Source organism: Ruditapes philippinarum, unplaced genomic scaffold (genome assembly GCF_026571515.1).
Source record: "Ruditapes philippinarum isolate M1 unplaced genomic scaffold, ASM2657151v2 ctg3249_1_1_1_1, whole genome shotgun sequence".
Taxonomy (NCBI): Eukaryota; Metazoa; Mollusca; class Bivalvia; order Venerida; family Veneridae; genus Ruditapes; species Ruditapes philippinarum.
The window spans coordinates 164,965-187,270 of NW_026864970.1; the positions used below are offsets into that span (position 1 = coordinate 164,965).

The 22,306-nt window shown below is 32.8% G+C and overlaps 1 protein-coding gene across 3 annotated transcripts in view; it reads right to left on the minus strand.

Annotated features, from left to right (window-relative positions):
- Window positions 1-22,306, minus strand: part of LOC132727446 (uncharacterized) — a 107,552-nt gene that overhangs the window by 68,063 nt on the left and 17,183 nt on the right. The window contains exon 1 of one of the 3 annotated variants that reach the window (XM_060712969.1): window positions 17,933-18,012. The exons of the other annotated variants lie outside the window; for them this stretch is intronic. The gene's annotated coding sequence lies outside the window, so the exon portion shown is untranslated. Of the gene's footprint in view, window positions 1-17,932; window positions 18,013-22,306 lie in introns of those variants that run through there. 3 annotated transcript variants of the gene reach the window in all.

Consider the following 22,306-nt stretch of genomic DNA (forward strand, 5'->3'; position numbering starts at 1 on the left):
TTGATGAAAATGATGATTTACAAGCTAATTTAACTGATGCATTGGCAAATATTGAGAAATTAAATGAAACTGTCAAAATTTTAACAAACTGAAAAAAGCTGGATTACAAGAAATTATAGAAAGTGAAAATGAACAATTTAGAAGAGATAAGGAAAATTTGAACAGTCTATATCATACAACTCAGATGAATAGAGACAGACAAATCCAAGTATTGACAAATGAAATTGATGAATTGCAAAATATTTTACAATCAAGAGATGTTGAACTTAGTCGCCTGCAGAACATTGCATTAAGAGAAAGTAACCAAAGAAATTCTCGGGATTATAATGTTCCACTACCAAATCAGGTTCTTTTTGATGGTAAAACATCATACACTGCATTCATACGTCAATTTGCTGTGTTGGCCGAGACATGCCAATGGAGTGATAAAGAGAGGGCATTTCGCTTGCTGAATAGTCTGAGGGACGATGCAGCAGAGTTTGTATTCAACCAGGTCAGTCCTGAAACTCAACAATCTTACAAACAGCTTGAGCAATGTCTAGCAGCAAGATTTGTAGAAAGACGTTCTACTGCCTCTTATCTGATGGAGCTCGAAAATGTCAAGCTTCACTCAAGGGAAAAACTCGTGGAGTATGTTGCAGATATAAAGCGTCTGGTTCGAAAGGGCTATCCAACTGCAGATGATCATACTATTGGTACAATTTGTTTACGGCATTTTATTAGAGGTCTGGGTGACTCCCAGATGGCTCTGGCTATAGGGATGAAGGATCCTAGCAGTATCGAAAATGCACGTGAGATTCTGGAGACGTACTATAGTTTGAAGGACGAAACAAAGGCCAACACCAAAGTTCGAATGGTTCGACAAGGGAACAACAATGTTTCTCAAGAGCAGTTTTTGTCTTTCAAGAAAGAAATAGATAAAAAATTTGATGAAATTCTGTCTGCCATTAAAAAGCAAGATTTGCAGCCAGAAAAATTCAAAAGAAGGGATTTATCTACTGTTGAGTGTTATAAGTGTCATAATTTAGGTCATTATGCACGTGATTGCACGAGTCAGCAGAGTGATAAAAATAAAGCGGAAAACTAGGTGGGACTAAGGCAGACGGCCTTGCGTTAGTCCAAAATCATAGTGAAAAAGTGATAAAAATTCATTTTAATGATACCTGCAATGGATTATCTTTGTTATTACCTGTGAAATTTGGTGATATCAGTGCAAATTTAGTAGTAGATACTGAAGCAGTTGTTACTATTGTTTCTTCTAATATCTATCATAGTGTGCCTTCTGATATTCGTCCATCATTGGAGAAAATTGATCCAAATTTTAAGCTTGAAGTTGCAAATGAAGGGTATCTCCCTATTTTAGGTAAAACTGTGATGAGTTTTAAAATTCATAAGGATATATTTAAGTTCAATGTGTTTATTGCACCAATTCAAGAAGATGGTCTTTTAGGTCTTGATTTTCTACAAGAAAATAATTTTGTGTTAAGTGCAGAAAATGGTTTGCGTCTAAATGGAAAGAAGTATCCTACGTTGATGGAATCTTCAGTTTTCAAAGTGATGCGTGTCAAAAGTTCAAAGTCAGTCATTGTACCAGCAAATAGTGAAGTGATAATAGAAGGTAGTTGTTCTGGCGGCAAAATTGATACCAAGTTTGGAATTGTTACGCCATTAAAAACAGGTGATGATAGTGAAAATAGCTTAATTGTTGGCCATACGCTGGTCAACCCTCATTCTAAAAATGGTTGTGTTCCAATTCGTTTAATGAATATTAGCAATGAAAATGTAAAAATTGAAGCTAATACTACTCTTGGATATATTGAGAATGCTGAAAAAAGTTAGTTTTTGTGAGAAAAATGAGTGTTTTGTTTATGAAAAGTGTGACTCAAAGCTTCCATCTCATTTAAATGAGCTTTATGAAAATTCAGTGAAAAATCTTAATTATGATCAAAGAGTGAAACTTAAGAATCTTTTGATTAAGCATTCAAATGTGTTTGCAAAGTCACCAAATGATTTAGGTCGTACATCTGTAATAAAGCACAACATCAATACTGGGGCAGCAAAGCCTATTAAGCAACGCCCTAGGCGCCCACCAAAAGCTTTCGCAAATGAAGAAGAGAAAATAATTAAAGATCAGTTAGCGGCCAATGTTATTCAGGAAAGTAATTCTCCTTGGGCGTCACCATTAGTATATGTCAGGAAACGTGATGGAACAACACGACCTTGTGTGGATTATCGTCAGCTTAACAACGTAACAGAAAAAGATGCATACCCCTTACCTAATATTAGTGATTGTTTGGAAAGTTTAGGGGGATCATCATATTTTTTCGTGCTTGGATATTTTGTCAGCCTATTATCAGATTGAAGTTGATGAGGCTGATCGACCAAAGACAGCCTTCACTACAAAATTCGGTTTATTTGAATATTTGGTAATGCCGTTTGGATTATGTAATGCACCGTCAACCTTCCAACGATGTATGGAATTAGTAATGAGAGGTCTTCAGTGGGAAATTTTGCTGATATACCTTGACGATTTGATCATTTTTGGCCGCACATTTGAAGAACATTTAGATAGGCTTGATTCAGTTTTAACGCGTTTGTGTGAGTGTGGAATGAAACTGAAGCCAAGCAAATGTTTTCTGTTAAAAACTGAAGTGTCATTCTTAGGACATGTAGTTAGTAAGGAGGGAATAAGCCCTCAAAAGTCTAAAGTTAGTTGTATTGCAAATTGGGAAAGGCCGTACGATTTAACAACTCTGCGATCCTTTCTTGGTCTTTGTTCATACTACAGGATATATATTCGTGATTTTTCCACAAGAGCTAGGCCATTAAATAGGTTGTTGGAGGCCGGACAACCATTCGAATGGTCTGATGAATGTCAGAAAAGTTTCGACGATTTACGCAGTGCATTGACTGGTGATGAAGTCATGGCATACCCTCAAGATGATGGATTATTCATACTTGATTGCGATGCGTCGAATTTCGGTATAGGAGGAGTTTTGTCACAAATGCAGTTTAGTGAAAAACTTGACAGTGTATCGAGAAGCCAATAGCATATGCGAGCAAAAGCTTGAATAAGGCTCAAAGACGCTATTGTGTAACACGTCGGGAACTGTTGGCAGTTGTTACATTTGTTACTATGTTTAAACAGTATTTGTTAGGACGTTCGTTCTTAGTGAGAAGTGATCATTCTTCATTAAGATGGATTATGTCCTTCAAAGAACCAGAAAATCAGATGGCTAGATGGCTTGAAGTGCTATCACAATATGACTTTAAGCTAGAGCATCGCAAGGGAACTAAGCATGCAAATGCTGACTTTTTGTCGAGGATTCCGTGTGACCCTTGTTCGTGTACTTGTTATAGTGGTCACTCTATTCTAAGTGAGCTTCCGTGTGGAGGTTGTAAAAGAATGTGTGAAAAAGCATGAACAGTGGTCGGAACTTGCAGATTTTTTGATGATGTGGTTCCACTGGTGTCTAAGAAAGTCAAGCGAGTCAGAGGAAAAGGTGTTCCTGCCGACTTAATTAGGGACTGTTCTTCATCAGTGCTGAATTTTCTGTTTGTTTTTTGCGTTGTATCTGGGAGCGTTTCTCAGGCAAATTGAACAGAAATTTCGTGGTTGTGAGAAATTTGTTTTCTGTGAGAAGACTTAGGGCAACGGAGAAGAAACGTGCGCCTAAGTCTGGTGCTACTGATAACATTGATTTAAGTGATGCCACCCAAAGAGAAGGATATGGCACAGACATCACATGCAGGGGGTCTGTACCCAAATGGTGACATTTCTTCTGAAAAAGTGTATAGTTCTCAAATTGGGTAGGTTCGTATACCACAAGTGAACTTATAAAAATGCAGAAAGAAGACAGTGATATAGGCAAAATCTTATTTTGGCTGTCTAGTTCTGATATTAGACCGCCACGTGACAAAGTTGCCGCTGAAAGCCCAGCGACAAGAAGTTTATGGTTGCAGTGGTCTCAGTTGTATCTTAAAGATGGAATTTTGTTTAGGAAGTTTATTCAAACAGATAATGTTACCAGTTATGATCAACTCGTGTTACCATCACTTTTACGTAATCAAGTTATTAAAGCTTCACATAATGCTATTCTATCTGGACATTTAGGGGTCAAGAAAACACTGGCAAAAAATAAAAATGAACTTTTACTGGTATAAAATGTCATCTTCTGTGAAACTATGGATTAAACAAATGTGCTTTCTGTGGAGCCAGAAAGAAACCAAATAAGAAAGCTAAGGCACCATTACAGGAATATTATGTTGGATTTCCTATGGACAGAGTTTCAACAGATATTTTGGGTCCGTTTCCCATTTCAGAGAGCAAAAAATAGGTACATTTTAGTCGTTATGGACAATTTTACGAAATATGTTGAATGTTACGCTATACGGACCAACGTGCTGAAACAGTTGCAAATAAGATAGTGTTCGAGTATTTCTGTAGATTTGGATTACCGCTGGACTTACATTCAGATCAAGGAAAGAATTTTCAGTCTGAATTATTTAGACAAATGTGTTGTTTACTAGAAATAAATCAAACAAGATGTACACCATACAGAGCATCTTCTAATGGTATGGTGGAACGCTTTAATCAGTCATTGCTTAACCTTATTACTACTTATGTGAATAAAGAACAAACAAATTGGGATTTGTACTTGCCCATAATGACTAGTGCCTACAGATCAAGTGTCCATGAAAGTACTCAATATACACCTAACATGTTAATGTTTGGAAGAGAGTTTAACTTACCAGTAAATTTTCTAGTAGGACATTCTTGTCAGTCTGAAAACTTTGAGAATTATACTGACTATGTAGTTGGTTTAAATGAGAAGTTTTCAAGGATATACAGTATTGTTCGAGAGAATTTGAGTAAATCTTCACAAAGACAAAAAACGTGACTATGATACAAGAATTTCCATGAATAATTATAATGTTGGGGATGTTGTTTACTGTCTTGATTCATCAAGAATTGTCGGGAAAAGCCCTAAGTTAAAGGCTGAAGTTTGGAAGGGACCATTTGTAATAACAAGAAAAATCAGTGACTTGTTATTTGAAATAACAGGATCCTCAAAATCAAAACCAAAAAATTGTCCATCATGACAGGCTTAAGAAATATCAGTGTACAACTATACCACAATGGGTTGTAGGCCTGCAAAAACAGCTTACAACAACTAAAACATTAAAAAAGAACAACACTTTATTTACACCAATAAATAACAATAAGGATGTCAGTCCCCGGAGAGGAGAAAGATGCAGGAGACATCCAGACAGGCTTTGCTATGATAACCTAAAGTAGAATGTCAAACCTAGAATTTTGCAACCCTGGAATTGAGTCACAGGTTTGGGTCAGCTTATATAAAAGGGTAAATGACAGCCCACGAAAGTATTTGCAAATGTGCTTTGGTTCCATTTTAAACTGTAATTATATTGTTTGAATTCTTTAAAAAATTAAGTTGTGCAGCTTTTATATGTTATTTGCTAATACGGATTGAAGCAAATACGGATTGAGAGTTATTTTTATATGCTGTGTTCTAATATATTTGAATAATATTTCTATGTCACAAGACAAAAGAAGAAAAGAATTTAAATAAGAAAAAAAAGTGCCTTGAAACATTTGAAACAGTTATGTTATTATGTTTAAGTGTGAACACTGTAAAAAGTGCCTTGAAACATTTGAAACAGTTATGTTATTATGTTTAAGTGTGAACACTGTGGTCGTTTTTATACAATAAAATCATCATTACAAAGGCATATAATAAATGGTAACTGTAAATCTATTTCAAAAATAAACTCAAATAAAAGTATGGATGTAAAACAATGTGACAATTTCTTTGAACGCATCTGCCAAAGTGATACTACAAGTACTGTTCCTCAGATTCAAACAGTACTCACTCAGACAACAATGACTTGTGCTACCAGTACTGTTCCTCAGATTCAAACAGTACTCACTCAGACAACAATGGCTTGTGCTACCAGTACTGTTCCTCAGATTCAAACAGTACCCACTCAGACAACAATGGCTTGTTCAACATCTACAATAACTAGTACTTTATCTAGCACAATGATTAATCATTTACCAACACTTACTAGTACCAGCATTTCTGGAAAAACAACTTTGAATAATAACTGTGCTGTTGGTGACATGGACAGTTACGAAGTAATATCTAATGATGAGGACATTCCACATCCGACCAAGAGGCAGAAAGTGACTCACACTAAATCATGTAGCGAAATATCAGTTGAAAAACGTTTGGAAAACATTGAAAAGAAAATTGACATATTAACACAAGAAGTAAATAAAACACAATTAATATTACAGGAAGAAATAAACAATAGTGCAGCTTGCATTCAAGACTATCAAAGAACTTTAACTTCGCACATTCAAAAAGAAATTAAACATATTCAAACAGAAAAAAAACAAGCAATGAGTGACTTTCTAAAATGTCTTACTGAACTTAACAAAAGTGTGTTGGAGATTGTGAATTAAATTGAAGAGACAGGGAAAACTGTTATGGGATTTTATCTAATTGAACAGTAGAATACTTATGTTTTATATTTCATAAAAATCCATTATGCTTATTTGTTAATTTGTTTAGTTTTGCTTATGTTAATCTGCATAATATCATATAACACTTAGTAGTTTTTCACATGTATTGTTTAGTAACACTTAGTAGTTTTTCACATGTATTGTTTAGTACCAATATTATTCTTTTATTTTTATTTCAATTTCACTTAACAAGAGTTTTCAAAGTTTGCTTCAAATTTAAAAACTTAACATATGTAAATTAATTGTTTTTGCTTCCGGAGTAAGCAAAGTCCAAAGGTGGGAGAGTGTTATGAAATTTGAAACTAATCTTTTACTAGAAGAGTATTCTTTTAGGATGGTAAATCTGGACAATATTTCTAAGCTGGTTAAAATGTTTATGTTAACTTTTACTCATTTTTGTTGTAAAACAATTGAGTCATTAACAGTCCAGAATATTGGCACAGCTCAGTTATTTTTAGATTATGAGCATACCTCATTCCAAATTTGGAAAGGTCGCGCAGACAAAGGTCGCGCGACACTTAAGGTCGCGCAATAGGAAAGGTCGCGCAGAATCAGCTTTCCCAGGCATGCTAGTTCCAAATATGGAGAGGTCGCGCAATAAGAGGTCGCGCAGACTAAAAGTACAAGGTTTAAGTTATTTTTAGCCCTTCAGCATCTCAATTGTTGTTAACAAAGCATAATTTGGTCATATCAGATTTTATGAATGGGATTCCTTCCTGCTTTATCTATGTACAGGTTACTTGGTTCAAATGTTGAGCTGTATGTTGTAAAGCTGGAGAGATTATATTTCTGTTGTTTAATGAATTATCAGTCAGTATTATAAGTTTATAGAAATGTCAATCAGTAGTAAATGTATTGGTCTTATAAGCCATATATAGTACATATATCTTTATTACTGCAAGTATATTTTGCACTATTAAGATGCATTATTGGACAGATAATTATTATCCTATTGAGTGTTCAAACATGTAAATTTATATAACTATTATGTATTTTTGTACTAATGTTTGTATTGTACAACAGTCTGTATACCTGAACCAGTTGCAGGCCATTTTGAACATTGTTAAGGCATTGTCAGCATTTTAAAAGGTCGCGCAACATTCAGGTCGCGCAATGAGTTGTGTGCAAAACTGGAGAGGTCGCGCAATAAGAGGTCGCGCAACAGTCTACTTTTGCACACCACCCTAGCTGCGCAAACAGAAGGGTATATAAGCTGGGAATTTTTCTAGCTGAGTTAGTTTTGGAGTTTTTGAGGAGTTTTGGAGTGAGTTGGAGTTGGTTGAGTTGAGTTAGTTAGTAATTGCAGAAATGTATTTGTTGAAGTTGTTAAGGATTTTACTTTGGTTTTGACTGTTGATAGAGAATAAAATGATGCATTATTTTGATTTACTGCAATAAATATAATCCTGCTTTCACTTGGACTTGACTTGTTCATTTTACCAGCATAGAGAAATGGTTTACTTTTAAGCGAAAAAAGTGAATAAACAAAGTTTTTCACAAAAGTGAAATGATTTTCGTAACAGTATACAAGATGTTGTTGTTTTTTTACATAATTCTCACAGTTTGAGAAACAAACTAGTAAGCCTAGTAAGCATGACACAATAAAATCCTACTTTAAATTTTAAACTACATACCTACTTTTATAGCAACAGCGTTTAATCCGTTAAATTTGCACGGAAAACAAAATACCACATGACGGCTTTATCCTTACAACCAATAAATAGTGAACCACTTTTAATTCCACATACACTCTATAAATTAGAGAAAACTACATCAATATAACAGCAGCTTTCCTGTCACTGCGGAGATACGACCTTCCGTGAAAGGAAAAAATCCAATACAGTAGAATCAGTAGTAGAAATGCCTATATAGGTCTGTATAGACACTCTTTAAGAAGTAGAGGTTTATAACATTTCATATACATCTATATTCGTTTATTTTTTTTCCTTGTCAGTGTAATGTTTTTCTTTTATTTACACTTTGGAATCCTTTTTGGGAACAATATTATATATTTGTTAATATAATTAACATACTTCGTATTTAAAGAAATAATAAGTACTAGGTTTCAGAGGATGAAACTAACTTTGTCCTTTTCTATGTTGTGTTATTTTATCCAAGAGCACCTAAAACTTATGCAGCGTATATTGCATAAAATGATATACCAGTTGTGATTGATTATAAAAACAACGAAAGATTTATCAGTACAAAACACTATTCAAACAGTTTGTAAAACATCCAAAATAAATGACAGATGCATATTGCTTGCGCATTCTAATGTATAGAAAGTTTAACTAATCATTTCTCAATTTATTAAAGTTCATGCTCGTGTTACGGGTCAAGTTTGATTGATTTGAATTGTCAAAAGGTTGCTAATTCAAAGTTACATTTTAAATTTGTTTCGTTTTCATGTCTACAAAAATGAACTGACAGACGAATCTATCATGCATGATCAATTTATAGTGACATTTAGCCAATCAGAGATTAAATAGTGGGTGTTCAGGTTAAGTTCAAAATAACCTAATACACATGTATTTTGTCTTTTCTGTTTCCAATTATATATCATCTCATGTCATCTGAATAGTCAATTACATTCGTGCCTTAATAAATTTCCTTCGCATATTATCAATAATGTTTAATTTTAAAAGAGTGTGACAGTCTTATTATATCTTAGGAAGTTTTTTCTATATTATCAAAAACATTTGTCAATTCACAAATCAATTTTTCCATAATTATTATTATTATAATAGTCACTCTTTTTAACCTTGTCCAACTAATTGTACTGCGCGACGAGATACTGTGCTATTTTCGTGTCTGGGCAATATCTTGCCTCTAAAAGCGAGATACTAACCCAGAAAATATCTCAGAATCAAGCTTTAGCAGGTGAATATATTTTGACTATTTTCAACCATGCAATCATGCAACTAATAAATATTAGTTTGACAGTTAAATAATGAGCATTGTGTCACTTTTAAAAAAGTACAAATAGATAAAATTATATTTTTTTAAACTAAATTCATTTTGCAATAAGTGATAATTTGATAGTTAAATAAACCAAATACGACAGTGTATTTCATAAATGTGTTATTATCAACACTTGTGACAGGCTATATGGGTTTGTATAAACGGTAATCTGCCATATTAACCTCGCCAAACGGGTCGCGTTATATGGCAAACAGCTGTATGTACTGAAAAATATAACGCAATAGGCTTGGAAATTTTATCATCAGTTGCAAAGTTATTAACAAAGGCGAGTTAGCATTAAAATCTCCCACAACTACCACAAATCAGCGCAATCTATTCGCGGCATGACAAACGTGTAGATATTAACTGCTAGAGTAAACCCCAACGATGTATGTACCGTGCCAAATGCACGTGAATTGTCAATTAAACTTAATGAGTGATAATGACAATGAATCTTTATCTCGGTTCATGATCAATAGCTGCTTAGAGAGGAATATGTGAGGCAAATGAAAGCAATATAGAAAATGAACGTTATCTTTATGAGAAGTAATTAAATATAAAAATAGGAGATGTGGCACGGGCTTATTGATTAAATAAACAATGCTCGTATATTATGCAAGCCTTCATTGTAAAACCCTATCAATTATCTGTGATGATAAGACAGTTTTATGTCCAGAAAATGACCTTTTAGTTTTCTTCTTCAGAATCATGATTATTGGTAGCTATCTTTTATTACATTGCCATTTGCCAACCTTGAAATAACAATTTTGGACCTACCCTGGGATTCTTACAAGTCAGAAAGCTATCATCTTTATTCTACATATATATTTTTAGTTATATATAATTTGATATGACCTTCAAATTACGCTAATAAAAATGACGCTGGAAGAGGATTGGTCCGAATAGAATCACAAATTAGAATGTTTCTCTAGAAAACTTTATATTTTCTAATCCGGATAAAAAAAACCAATTGACCTTATCTCATTGTATAGTATAAACTTTTATCAGTTTATCTTTTATTTTCTTTATGCTTTCTTTCTTCTCTTCGTTTGGATCAAAATAGGTTTTAAATATTATCTAAACAGTCTACGACGCATAAAACAATTCTTTCATTTCACTTACTTGGTCAAATACAATAAATTTAATACAACATTTTGCAAATTCCGATGATTTATTTCTCTTATTCTTCTTCATTCTATTTGATATACAGTGTGCTGCTTTTCATAGGAAAGAAATCAAACAAACATCAACATTTGCGTCAACGATTAACTTATCTAAAGCATTTGATTACTTGCTACCTAAATTATTTGGCGAAAAGGCTAATTTTCAAAATAATGAAAAACATTTCATAATCACATACCCGAAAAGTACATGATGTACATATCCAATTTGGTTCTTCAAACAACTACAGACATTTCGTTTTTTGAAGTTCGAAATATCTTTTAAGTAGCTCAAGTCCTTGAATTACATTTTTTACTACAACAAAGATATCTGAAAACACATCAGATATATGTGTACATCATCCAAATCCTGAACAGAACTCCACATAAGTTCAAAGGTCTAAACATGTAAACGTTGTAATGTTTACATGGATCAACTAGGGCACTTGAAAAGAAAAACAAAGTTTAAATAAAGATATACACAAAGATTACTTAGATACTTAACATTAAATTAAAAACAGTCTTTTGTTTGTTGTTTTTGTTTTTTTTTTTCTCTCTTTCTTTCTTTGCGATTCCTTACGACATTGGAGTTAAAAGGGTTTCGTTTTGCAGTCATTTTGCTCAATCAAAATGATTGTTCTGAAAAAACGAATGGAACGAATGACATGAAATTGTTCACACACATTTCTGGGCAAGACCTGCATCAAATGATTAAAAACTAAAAAAACGAAAAATTTATTAAAATCCTGGCACGTCAAACACTCAGCCATCATGTGAAAGAACTCAGTCCAAGTATGGAAGTTCATGGAAGATTTTAACTATTACGCAAATGAATAGATGAACATAATTGCCAACCCATATTGTCATTATTCATCAAATTTACTCTCGTAGTATATGAATATTGAAGAAATGGATGCGATATGAAACAAGAAAAGCATTGATGCAAAGCATCAAAGGGCGACGCCAAAAGAATTTGATCCAGGTTTGCACCTAAACACACCGTATTACCGGCGGCAGTGATGGCAGATCACTGCAGTGATGGCAGATATCTTAAAATTACCGATCGATACAGGTAGGTTATAAATTTGGTTGGTTTAATTATATTACACAAATACGGCCCATTTCATTGCTATAAAACTATTGTCCATTGAATGGAGATACTGTAAGGTAATTTTGGACTCGTTTTTTCCTGTTTTCAGACTATTTTGAGCAGGTTAAAAGTGAAAGCCTTAGAAAAATCCGTGAAAATGTCTGTTTTCTGTTCAAAATATCTCAAGTTTTAAGTAAATGGCAGGATTTCCTGTTTATCAAATATAGACGTTCATCCATTGGGGTCACGCAAGCCAAATATCTACCCCGTGAGTCTTTTCTTGAAAGTTTTACAGACGCTCAATCTTGTCCGGTCGAAGAAAAAATGCTGCCGTTGTAGGCAGATACATATTATAAATGCTGCCGTCGATGGCAGAAATACCAGGAAAGTGGCTAACATTCTGACAGAAAAATCAAGTTCAATCTTTTATCAATTCCTCTTTTCTTTGCGTCCTTTTAGTCGGAATTGAGACGTTAAACTATCATTTCTAATATTTTTCTCAAGATAGAAAAGTTATTAACCCATTACCCCATGAGCATCTTGTGAAAAATGGCTGTTTTCATTGAAAGGTCTCCCGTTACAAGTTCAAGTTGCTATAAAACTATAAAAACTGCTTCAATACTAATCAAACTTGGCACAAATGTTGACTGGACCATTGCCTTTGTAACAACATGTTCAGTCTGAAATTTCCTGTTACCATAGCAACTAGGGGACATCTCAAAATTGCCAAAAAATCACTATTTTGCGTTGATTTTTTCCATCAAAATTGATTTCAAAGTGCTGCCACTTCTCAATGGATTGAGATAGAGTCAAAGGCTTTTCAGCATTGGTTACACGTTACCTTGTGATCGACCTGGGGTCATTTTTAGCCTCCCACAAGTCCAAAGTTTTCTTGGCGATGAGGGGGACTCAGCCCCTCTTCAAACCCCCCAAACAGAAGGGGCACATCCCCCTTCTGGCAACCCCCTGATGTATCTTTTGGTTGGGGGTGGGGGCCGCGCCGAAAAAGTGGTCAATTTTTTAAACAACATTTATCAAACAAAAACAAGTGTTGGGGGCCTAAATAAGGCATTTTTTCACCATTTGAGAAAGCAAAAAAGGAGGGGGGGGGTGAAACAGGCGTAGAAAGGCGTATATATCTGGTAATGGGTTAACAGAAAATGATGAAGAAAAAAAACGAAATTACCCAAAAACGCGTTTTTTCCATGTTAAAACATGGCCTCACATATAATTTTGAAGAAAATTGCTGTTTTGTAGATTTTTTGATTTTTTTCATTAATGCGGTATGTGCATCGAAAAAAGCTTATTAGCAACATGCAGTTACAATACAAAATGTTTTGATTTAGTACCACAAAATTTTACTATAAATAGAGAAACGAACATGAAAAACTTCATTTTTTCTATATTCATGCATGTGTGCTTGATCTGTTGTGTCTGTCAGTTACATGCATACAATACTATAATTATGTATCTTAAGTTTAGCAGCGCACTCCCTTTTAAGACATAACGCCAATTGCATATTACAGCAAGTAACTTCTGTAAGTGGATATTCATTTGCTAGCATATGACATTATTTTCTCGAGGTAATAATGTTCATCGCTTTATGACAAATAAAGGCTGAAATTTACTTAATCGGCGCAGATTATAAATTATTAAATTGATGTAATAAAGGGGAGACTATTAACCTCGCAACTGGTATCAGTGTTAATGTAAAATGGAAAGATAATATTATTGACAGTTCAAATATTTTCCTATATTATCAAGTTCTTGAAAAACACGACAACGTGGATTCATTTCTTTAAATTTTCATGTTTGTAATAGCGTTGTAGTTTGCCTTTGAATTACATTTACTATGCTAAACTATTAACAACAGTTCTAACATCACGTGCTCCCATTTAACTATGTATTTTTTCATTCATTTTAGTTGTAACCATGACAATTTATAAAGATGAACCTTTCGATGATTCATATCACAAGATGAAAAGAAATCCTGTATTTATAGGGAAAAAAAACTAGAATTTTTTTATTTGTTATATTCTTTTTCTCTTTTTTGACCTTTCAATTCATATGAACAGATCAAGCACACATGCATGAACATAGAAAAATGAAGTTTTTCATGTTCATTTCTCTATTTATAGTGAAATTTTGTCGTACTAAATCATCACTTTTTGTATTGTAACTGCATGTTGCTAAAAAGCTTTTTTCGATGCACACACCGCATTAATAACTTTTCTATCTTGAGAAAATATTAGAAATGATAGTTTAACGTCTCAATTCCGACTAAAAGGACGCAAAGAAAAGAGGAATTGATAAAAGATTGAACTTGATTTTCTGTCAGAATGTTAGCCACTTTCATGGTATTTCTGCCATCGACGGCAGCATTTATAATATGTATCTGCCTACAACGGCAGCATTTTTTCTTCGACCGGACAAGATTGAGCGTCTGTAAAACTTTCAAGAAAAGACTCACGGGGTAGATATTTGGCTTGCGTGACCCCAATGGATGAACGTCTATATTGATAACAGGAAATCCTGCCATTTACTTAAAACTTGAGATATTTTGAACAGAAAACAGACATTTTCACGGATTTTTTCCAAGGCTGTCACTTTTAACCTGCTCAAAATAGTCTTAAAACAGGAAAAAACGAGTCCAAAATTACCTTACAGTATCTCCATTCAATGGACAATAGTTTTATAGCAATGATATGGGCCGTATTTGTGTAATATAATTAAACCAACCAAATTTATAACCTACCTGTACCGATCGGTAATTTTCAGATATCTGCCATCACTGCAGTGATCTGCCATCACTGCCGCCGGTAATACGGTGTGCTAAATACTTAACAAAAGATGTGTACTTTATAGCAGTACCATTTCATGTGACCTGGAGGCTTGGCCCAGTTTATGTTGAAACTTAATTAAACCAATAAGAATAGACTCTGTCTTGCCAAGATGCAAAGACAATTTATAGTCAATAAACCAATCTTAAGATTTACTTTACCAGATACAAGGATACCTGAGTCATCATCATATAATGACAGGCACAAGTATCACACCTGGGAAGAAAAAATATGACCAGATTAATAAAAAAATCTGTGTTCATCTTAAAAGTGTCAAAAACCAAAAAAAAAAATGTAAATAATGACCCCCTTTAAAAATATACTATTAACTTAAAGTATATTTTTAAAGGGGGTCATCATTTACATTTTTTTTTGGTTTGTGACACTTTTAAGATGAACACAGTTTTTTTTATCAATCTGGTAATATTTTTCTTCCCAGGTCTGATACCTTGTGCCTGTGCATATAATAAAAGCTTATTGCTTAGGGTTGCAGACATGTCATACATAAAAGAGGACCTAAAATGAACATCAGGGGGGCACCATAGGTATTCAGAGAGAAGGAGTACCAGCCACATTCACCAGCTGCTATCATAGATAAGACTTGAACCATGCAAGAATGTCATTACAATGGCAGATGCTTGAAGAGATGAAGAAGAAGAAAAAAGAACTTCTTCATGTGCAGTTTAGTGTGATCAACTGTACCAAATGCTTTTTGTAGATTTAAAAGTATCAAGCAAAACTGCCTTTGTCCATTTCAAATTAAATGCAATCTATTAAATGAATCAAACATGTGTCAGTTGAAAAACCACTTCTAAACCCTGACTGAAACTGCCTGATCATGACTCGAACCCATGACTTTCAGAAGACCAACTGAGCTATCGGCCGGCTACACATTTTCTCTGTAATAATGAAACAGTTCTAAACCTAAACCTTTTTCCCCACTATATTGATTCATGTACTTGAATTTCTGATGTTTACAGAGCATAGTGAATTAAACTCATGGTTATTTGCAGTAACAGGATGAGAAAAACTTTCAGCTTGACCAGAACTCAAACCTGTGACCCACAGAATAATGTACCGCGGCTGTAGCGATTGAGCTATCTGGCCGCTTACACATTTTCTCCCCTAAATAGTGAACAGTTCTAAACCGTGACAGATATTTAGATTTTTGAATTAACAGATAATTAATTCTTAATTAATAAATAAGAAAAAAAACCTTACATACTCATAGTCTTAATTAAAATAACACTTTATATAATTATTATTGTATAATTGTTTTTACTAAAAAGGGCTAAGACAGTTATTGGTTGTGCCATTATTTATAACAGGTCAATTTGAAAGAGAATATAACTGTGCTAATACATGTACAATATCTATGATAAGAAATTTTATGAAGGCTGATTTGTATTTTACATCAAGGGCACCGAGCGAAAACATGAAAATGCAACAAACGAACCACTTTGTGGTAGATTGTATTTTCATGTTTTCATCTGGCGCCCGGTTACTTTTTGTACTTTGTTGGTTTTCATGTGGCACAAATCACCCACTATAAAATTTAGTGTACAAATTTATTCAAGGACAAGTATCAATCTACTCTATGAAAAGTCTGTTGTCGGGTTGACTCAGGAGACCTGGAGATTGAGACCGGTATCCCTCCATTACAAATAGATAAGGCAGAAGCTGTCCTTTTCAAACTATGCACATGTTAGAAAAAAATTAGAATAACTTTTCAGAACATGATTTTTTGAGGCTTTATCAATTATATTGCTTGATCCAAGTTTCAGGACATTTTCAATCAATACATGTATTATCATTTATAACTTTAAATGAAAGTCTCATCTCTTTAATAATAATGACATAACTGCAACTCTTTAAATTCAGAAATATTATAAGTCTCATCATACCAATATACTAAGATATAAATGTATGCACATAACATTAATAATTCCAAGTTTGTATTAAATAAATATGAAATATTGGGTATATAAAGCCAGTAAAAGTATATATATATCAATATTCACTCATCAGGGCCTCTATGCTTTTGATGACCTTACAACTGGTAAATTTTATAAAACAAAAAATGTAAGTAATACCTAAGATAGACAGAAAAGAACAAATAATTTAGTAAACATGAGTTACTTCCCCTTGAAATAAAGAAAACATGAAACCCAAAAGAACACCCTAAACATCAAAATTAATAAATGTTGCAGGCTCATTTTAATTATGCCATGCAAATTAATGGTAAAGTATTCATAAAAAAGTAGATGGCCATGTGACAGCAGTAATTGCAGAAAATCGGATAGCTGTCAACATCCGGATACTGGTACACTTTGTAAAAACAACCATTCTGTTCAACAGATAAACGTAATATGGATAAAATCAATAGGATAATCGTTTACAACAGTCCATTACCTATCCTAATACTCATTTGCAGGTGAACTTTCTTCTTGTAGGAAAGTTTTGAAAATATATAAATGAATGAGCATCAATGTAGACCACAACGATATTCGAAATCCGGGTTTTAGTATTGTCAATAAAACAAAGGGACAAGCTGTTAATCTGAGCCTGCAATTTCGTTAAAATAATATCACAATGCACATGCTTTTTATATAAAGTTATTAAATACAAATATAACAACATATTTGTTTACTTGATTTTTACGAATCAAAATAAATATAATTAACACAACATGAAATTAACTGCTAATAATAACAGCTCCTTCCATAGGCCAAAATAAAAAGTATTCCATAAAAGACGACGCCGCTCACCGGCGTCGCCAATAAATGTCAACAGGCAACCCGGTACTTTTATGAGTGTTTTTCACAGAGAGAGATGTATACTCTAAATAATTGGATATGAAATACAGAAGGCTTTCAACTGCCATAATACACATTGAATTATTAATAATGTATGACAGCAAGCGCCACTCTGTATATACATGACGTATTATACCAATGTTCTCTCATATTTTGCAACAAAAGACTACTAAGATAATGTGTAGAAGGAAGGTTCTATTGTTTTATGTTTTTATCCAGACTCTCTCCAAAATCTTTTCATAACCTAAACATTTCTGAAGGTTTTTTATTTGGAGTCAATGGAAAATAAAAATCGGCATAAATGGCATTATTTGATTAATGTCCCTGAACATGCAATTGATAGAAAATATAAACATGAGAGAGACAAGCCTTTTTTTGATATACATGCGATACTTATATGCATCATCGGGCATATTTTTCAAAACATAGTCTGCTTAATAATTATATCTGTTCTTCTGCCTTACGTTCAAAGATATTTAGATAGATTATTCGAAATTAAATGACTATGAACTTACTTTTAGCAAAATGGCTCATAAGCACATTGTCGTCCTGACCGAAGACTGCATTTCCAACAAATCATTTTTTCTCACATCACCTGCTTGTGTTGGTATTTGCTATGACAGATTTTCAACTGATTATTACAGTACGTTAAATCCCAGATCACTATAAGTTCATTTTTTTCTGTAGATAGATGTAGTATCTTTGATATACATAAACACAATAAACATTTCCTTTACGTCCAGTAGTTCATATAAACATCACTCTATTATTTCCTCTGTTGTTTATATATTAATTCCTATAGTGTAGCTACTCTCATATAATAAGACTCCTAGATTAGTCTCGATGATATTTATAGAGTTGTTTTCTATTTAGGATGTCCCTACATTATCGACCTTTTTATTGATGTTTAACTCAGATAAGAAATGGAACAAATGAATCAAAGAGAAACATAGTTTCTTTTCTTTTCTTACTTTATCTTTATATCAAAAGAATTTTAAAAAAAGATAATCGGCGTAAAAAGGAACCGACACAAAAATATAGAGCAGATGCAATGAATTAGGAACTTTTGCGTCAATTAAGGGTTTTTTTAAACTTAGTTCATTCATAAATCGGCGTCAAAATAAGGAAAAACAACTAAAGTTTAAGAAAATAACTTCAAAAGTTTCACGTTAATCACTTTTCTGAATAAATTGAATTGGAAAACGTATAAAATGTTTTGTTTCCTCAGTCATCGTGTATCTTCTTTTCAAATTGTTTTAATAAAGGAGAAAAACGTTTTTATAATAAAGAATAAGACAAGGTATATGAAATAACTGATACATGTAAAGTAACGAAGCATAGCAATAAATCAATAAAGGCATCTTCATTTCACCACGCCTACTGCCCAGGAGTCTACACCACACCTTATCATTATCTCTCCCCTGGGTACTCTAATTATGTGTCATATATTGCATTGCACGTGACTTGTTATCAACTTCAAAAGACTTCATTAGTCATGGAGGCTATATAGTAACAATAATACCAGCTGACCTCTAAGGGAATACATGTATATATGTTTTAAATAATGGTAACTTATGAAAGTGAATAAAGGTGCGATCATTAATTCAAAGTAGTATGGGCAGATTATTATTGTATATTTTACTGTTTATTAACAACTTGGTATTAACAAAGTAACGTTTTGTTACCGATATATTTATTAACTACTGAAATGACCGGCTAAAAAAATCAGTTGTACCCACTCCTTTTTGTCCTTATAATTCGCACATACTTACTGTTAGGGGCACATTTTAAACGTTTTGTTCCTGTTGTTTTAAAGATAACTGCAAGAACTTATACATGAGTATCAATAAGAAATCATATAAAGTTTAAAGAGGCTATACCTGCATATTCAGTCTCTTGCAGTACGATTCAAAGCAATAAAGAAATCGCTTTTTCAAAATGCATTTTGGGAGAATTCAAAGGTAATTTAAATAATTACAAAACATATGATAGGAAGTATTGATTTAATACGTGATTTGTATTTATTTACATTATTTCATTCCAACTTATTTAAAGGTCGTGGTGATTTTTTCTTTCTGGACGCAACACTTTCGTTTGGTAATCAATATATATAAGGTAAACCATCTTCATCTTAGCATAGAAAATCGGATTAAGGAGCTCTGGAGAATCATTAGCGTTGATCGATATCGACAAATATTCTGTCTATTTCTTCGCCTGCTTAATTATTAAAACATTTTGTAAACCGAGAGAAGCCGTATCAGGATGAATGGAATTAGCAAATGATTTATAGGGTATGATAATAACCTTCATTTCATCTTTTAAGACTTTTTGCAAAAGTATATTCCAATGATCTTTTCCTTTATAAAGGACATTATTGACAGTATGAAAATAAAATATTATTCATATACTTTAATGTATAAGTAAGGTAAAACACTGTAAAATTACCAACTGAGGTACGTTTCCATTTGAATATTTATGATAACATTTTTATTCGATATTGAAAAAAGATAACATTGAAGATACTGTAAAAGCATTAGATATATAAGATATACATACATGATTGTATGTAATTCAACAAAATTATTCTATGCGCATGCGCCGCTCTCTACTTTAACTACTGAGCATCAGTAATCATTCCATCGAAAGTTTTTTGTTGTTTGTTTGTTTTTATATCTGTTTTGTAATTACTTTGAATAACAATTTCTAACTGACTTTATTATTCAAACCGATTTTTATCTCGTTGATACATCCCTTTGATCAGTGTTTTCTAAATGAGTCAGTTTTTTATCAACAGACAAAAAAGAAAATAATCGTGTAAGACTTCAGAATATTTCCCATACAAATGACAAGTCCGTGTCAGAAACAGTTTGCGGTAACTTGTCAGCTGTCTTGAAATTCTCGCAAGCGGGCTTGTAGAAGAAAAATACAATACATTAGCAAACTCCTCGGAGATTCTTGGATAACTGTAAGGCTTCAGGGGCTTCAATGAAATGATGCTAATTACAGCCTGTTTCTTCTCAAACAATTACAATCAAGAATCATTAGCGTGCAGCTTCTGTTGGATGTCGTCGTAGAGAAAGTTACATTCTGGGATTATGTGTCGTTTGCGTGAGGTCTTGCGTTGCATGCTAATACAGTGTTAGAGTGAGAATTAGCTTTGATGTTGTATTTGCTCAAGGTTGCAGAAAATGTTGTGTAAAGTTCATTACATCATTTTAAAATGTAGAAAAGTTTTACTTCGATTGAAGCTAGAGGCGGATATGTCTTTGGAGATCAATATATTTCAAAATAAAGCATGGCTAAAATATATAATGTCTAGATTTGAATGACATTAGTAATAATTATTGAAGTCATGGCAAAGTGAAACTTAAAATTGCCAATGTATGCTGTAATTATTGTGGTGTTTTACTCAGTAAACGCAATTATAAACCTCAAATCAATTGTTGTTATCCTATATGATATAATGTAGTATATGATATGATGGCGAATATATATTTCGGACAAATAATTTATTCAAATACCGATAGAAAGAATTAAGGGAAACAAAACTATGTCTAACTCAAAATGGTTTTTACTAAACTTCAAATTGTGCAGTCGAACGTGTAGCAACCTTTATTCTTGCATAAAAACTAGACTTGCAAGTATCATAAATACACGGAGAACAAAACATGAATAAACAAATAAAATCTCGTTTGTATGGTCATTGTTGCACATTTTTTAATATGTGTGATTCAGGGCGCCATGTAAAAAAAACTCGCGGCATTGACGGCCTTGTTATTTGAAGTGTCATTATCAAAACATAAGAAAAAAAGAAGATTTTTAAAAAATGCATTTACCCTCTGTTATACAAATGAAATGCCTTTTCTATGTTCATTCTTTAGTTATTCTTGTTACTTTAAATATATGTATAGTCACCAAACATTAACAAAAAAAGAACAGAACAAACAAATAAATAAACCAAAAACTGAAATATAGTGCGGAAACAATGCACTTTCATTTTAAATAATTATTTGAATTTAAAGAATTGATTCAGTGACCTCATTTATTTTCAAATAATGCATATTTCCTTTGTTGAATTAAAACAAACGATTATAAACTTATAACCCAAACTTTTGTTGTCAGATTTTGCATAATTTCATAGAAGTCAATTCAACAAAACGTGCTCCCACGCAGATAAGCGTGAAACATTCAGAAAATGTATTGCCATTTTACGTGATAAGCATACAGAACTTTATGGAGGTGCTAAAGATATGAACAAGGTGACATAGTCAATTACTTTTCGTTTGATGGCATTGCGCATCAAAGGTCCAGCGGCTAAATGAAACGTTTCATGGCACTTAGAACAAAGAGCAATTATAACAAACACGTGTCGTAAAATGCATTTGATTCTAACAAAATTTGTGTTGATTAACTGAACATCTGTACTTAATTGTATTATCTTCTTTTACAATTTAATTGCGTAGAATTGTTTTGTATCTGGATTATTGTCATGTAATTGATATTGAAATTATGATGCCAGAATAAATATAAAAAGAAAAAAATCAAAACAGTCTCATCCTATCTATAACAACAGATTATGTGTTGATAATATAGAAATAACTTTAATGTAAAATCATGTTGTTTTCAAATTAACAATGTACTGTCAGAATACGATTCATTGAAAAAACTTTCATTATGATATGTTGTTATGTCGTTATATAATACTTAGATCGTAAAGATATACTATGCACATCTTTAAGTAAAATATTTTAATCAAAGAAATTTGTTAAAAACTATGAAATCCTTACTGAATATCTCTAATTTGAATAATAAAACGAATTAACTATGTATTGGAAGTCGCGTTCCTTTCTACAGGACAAGTTAAGTTGGTATTTTCTTAAAAAAACTGC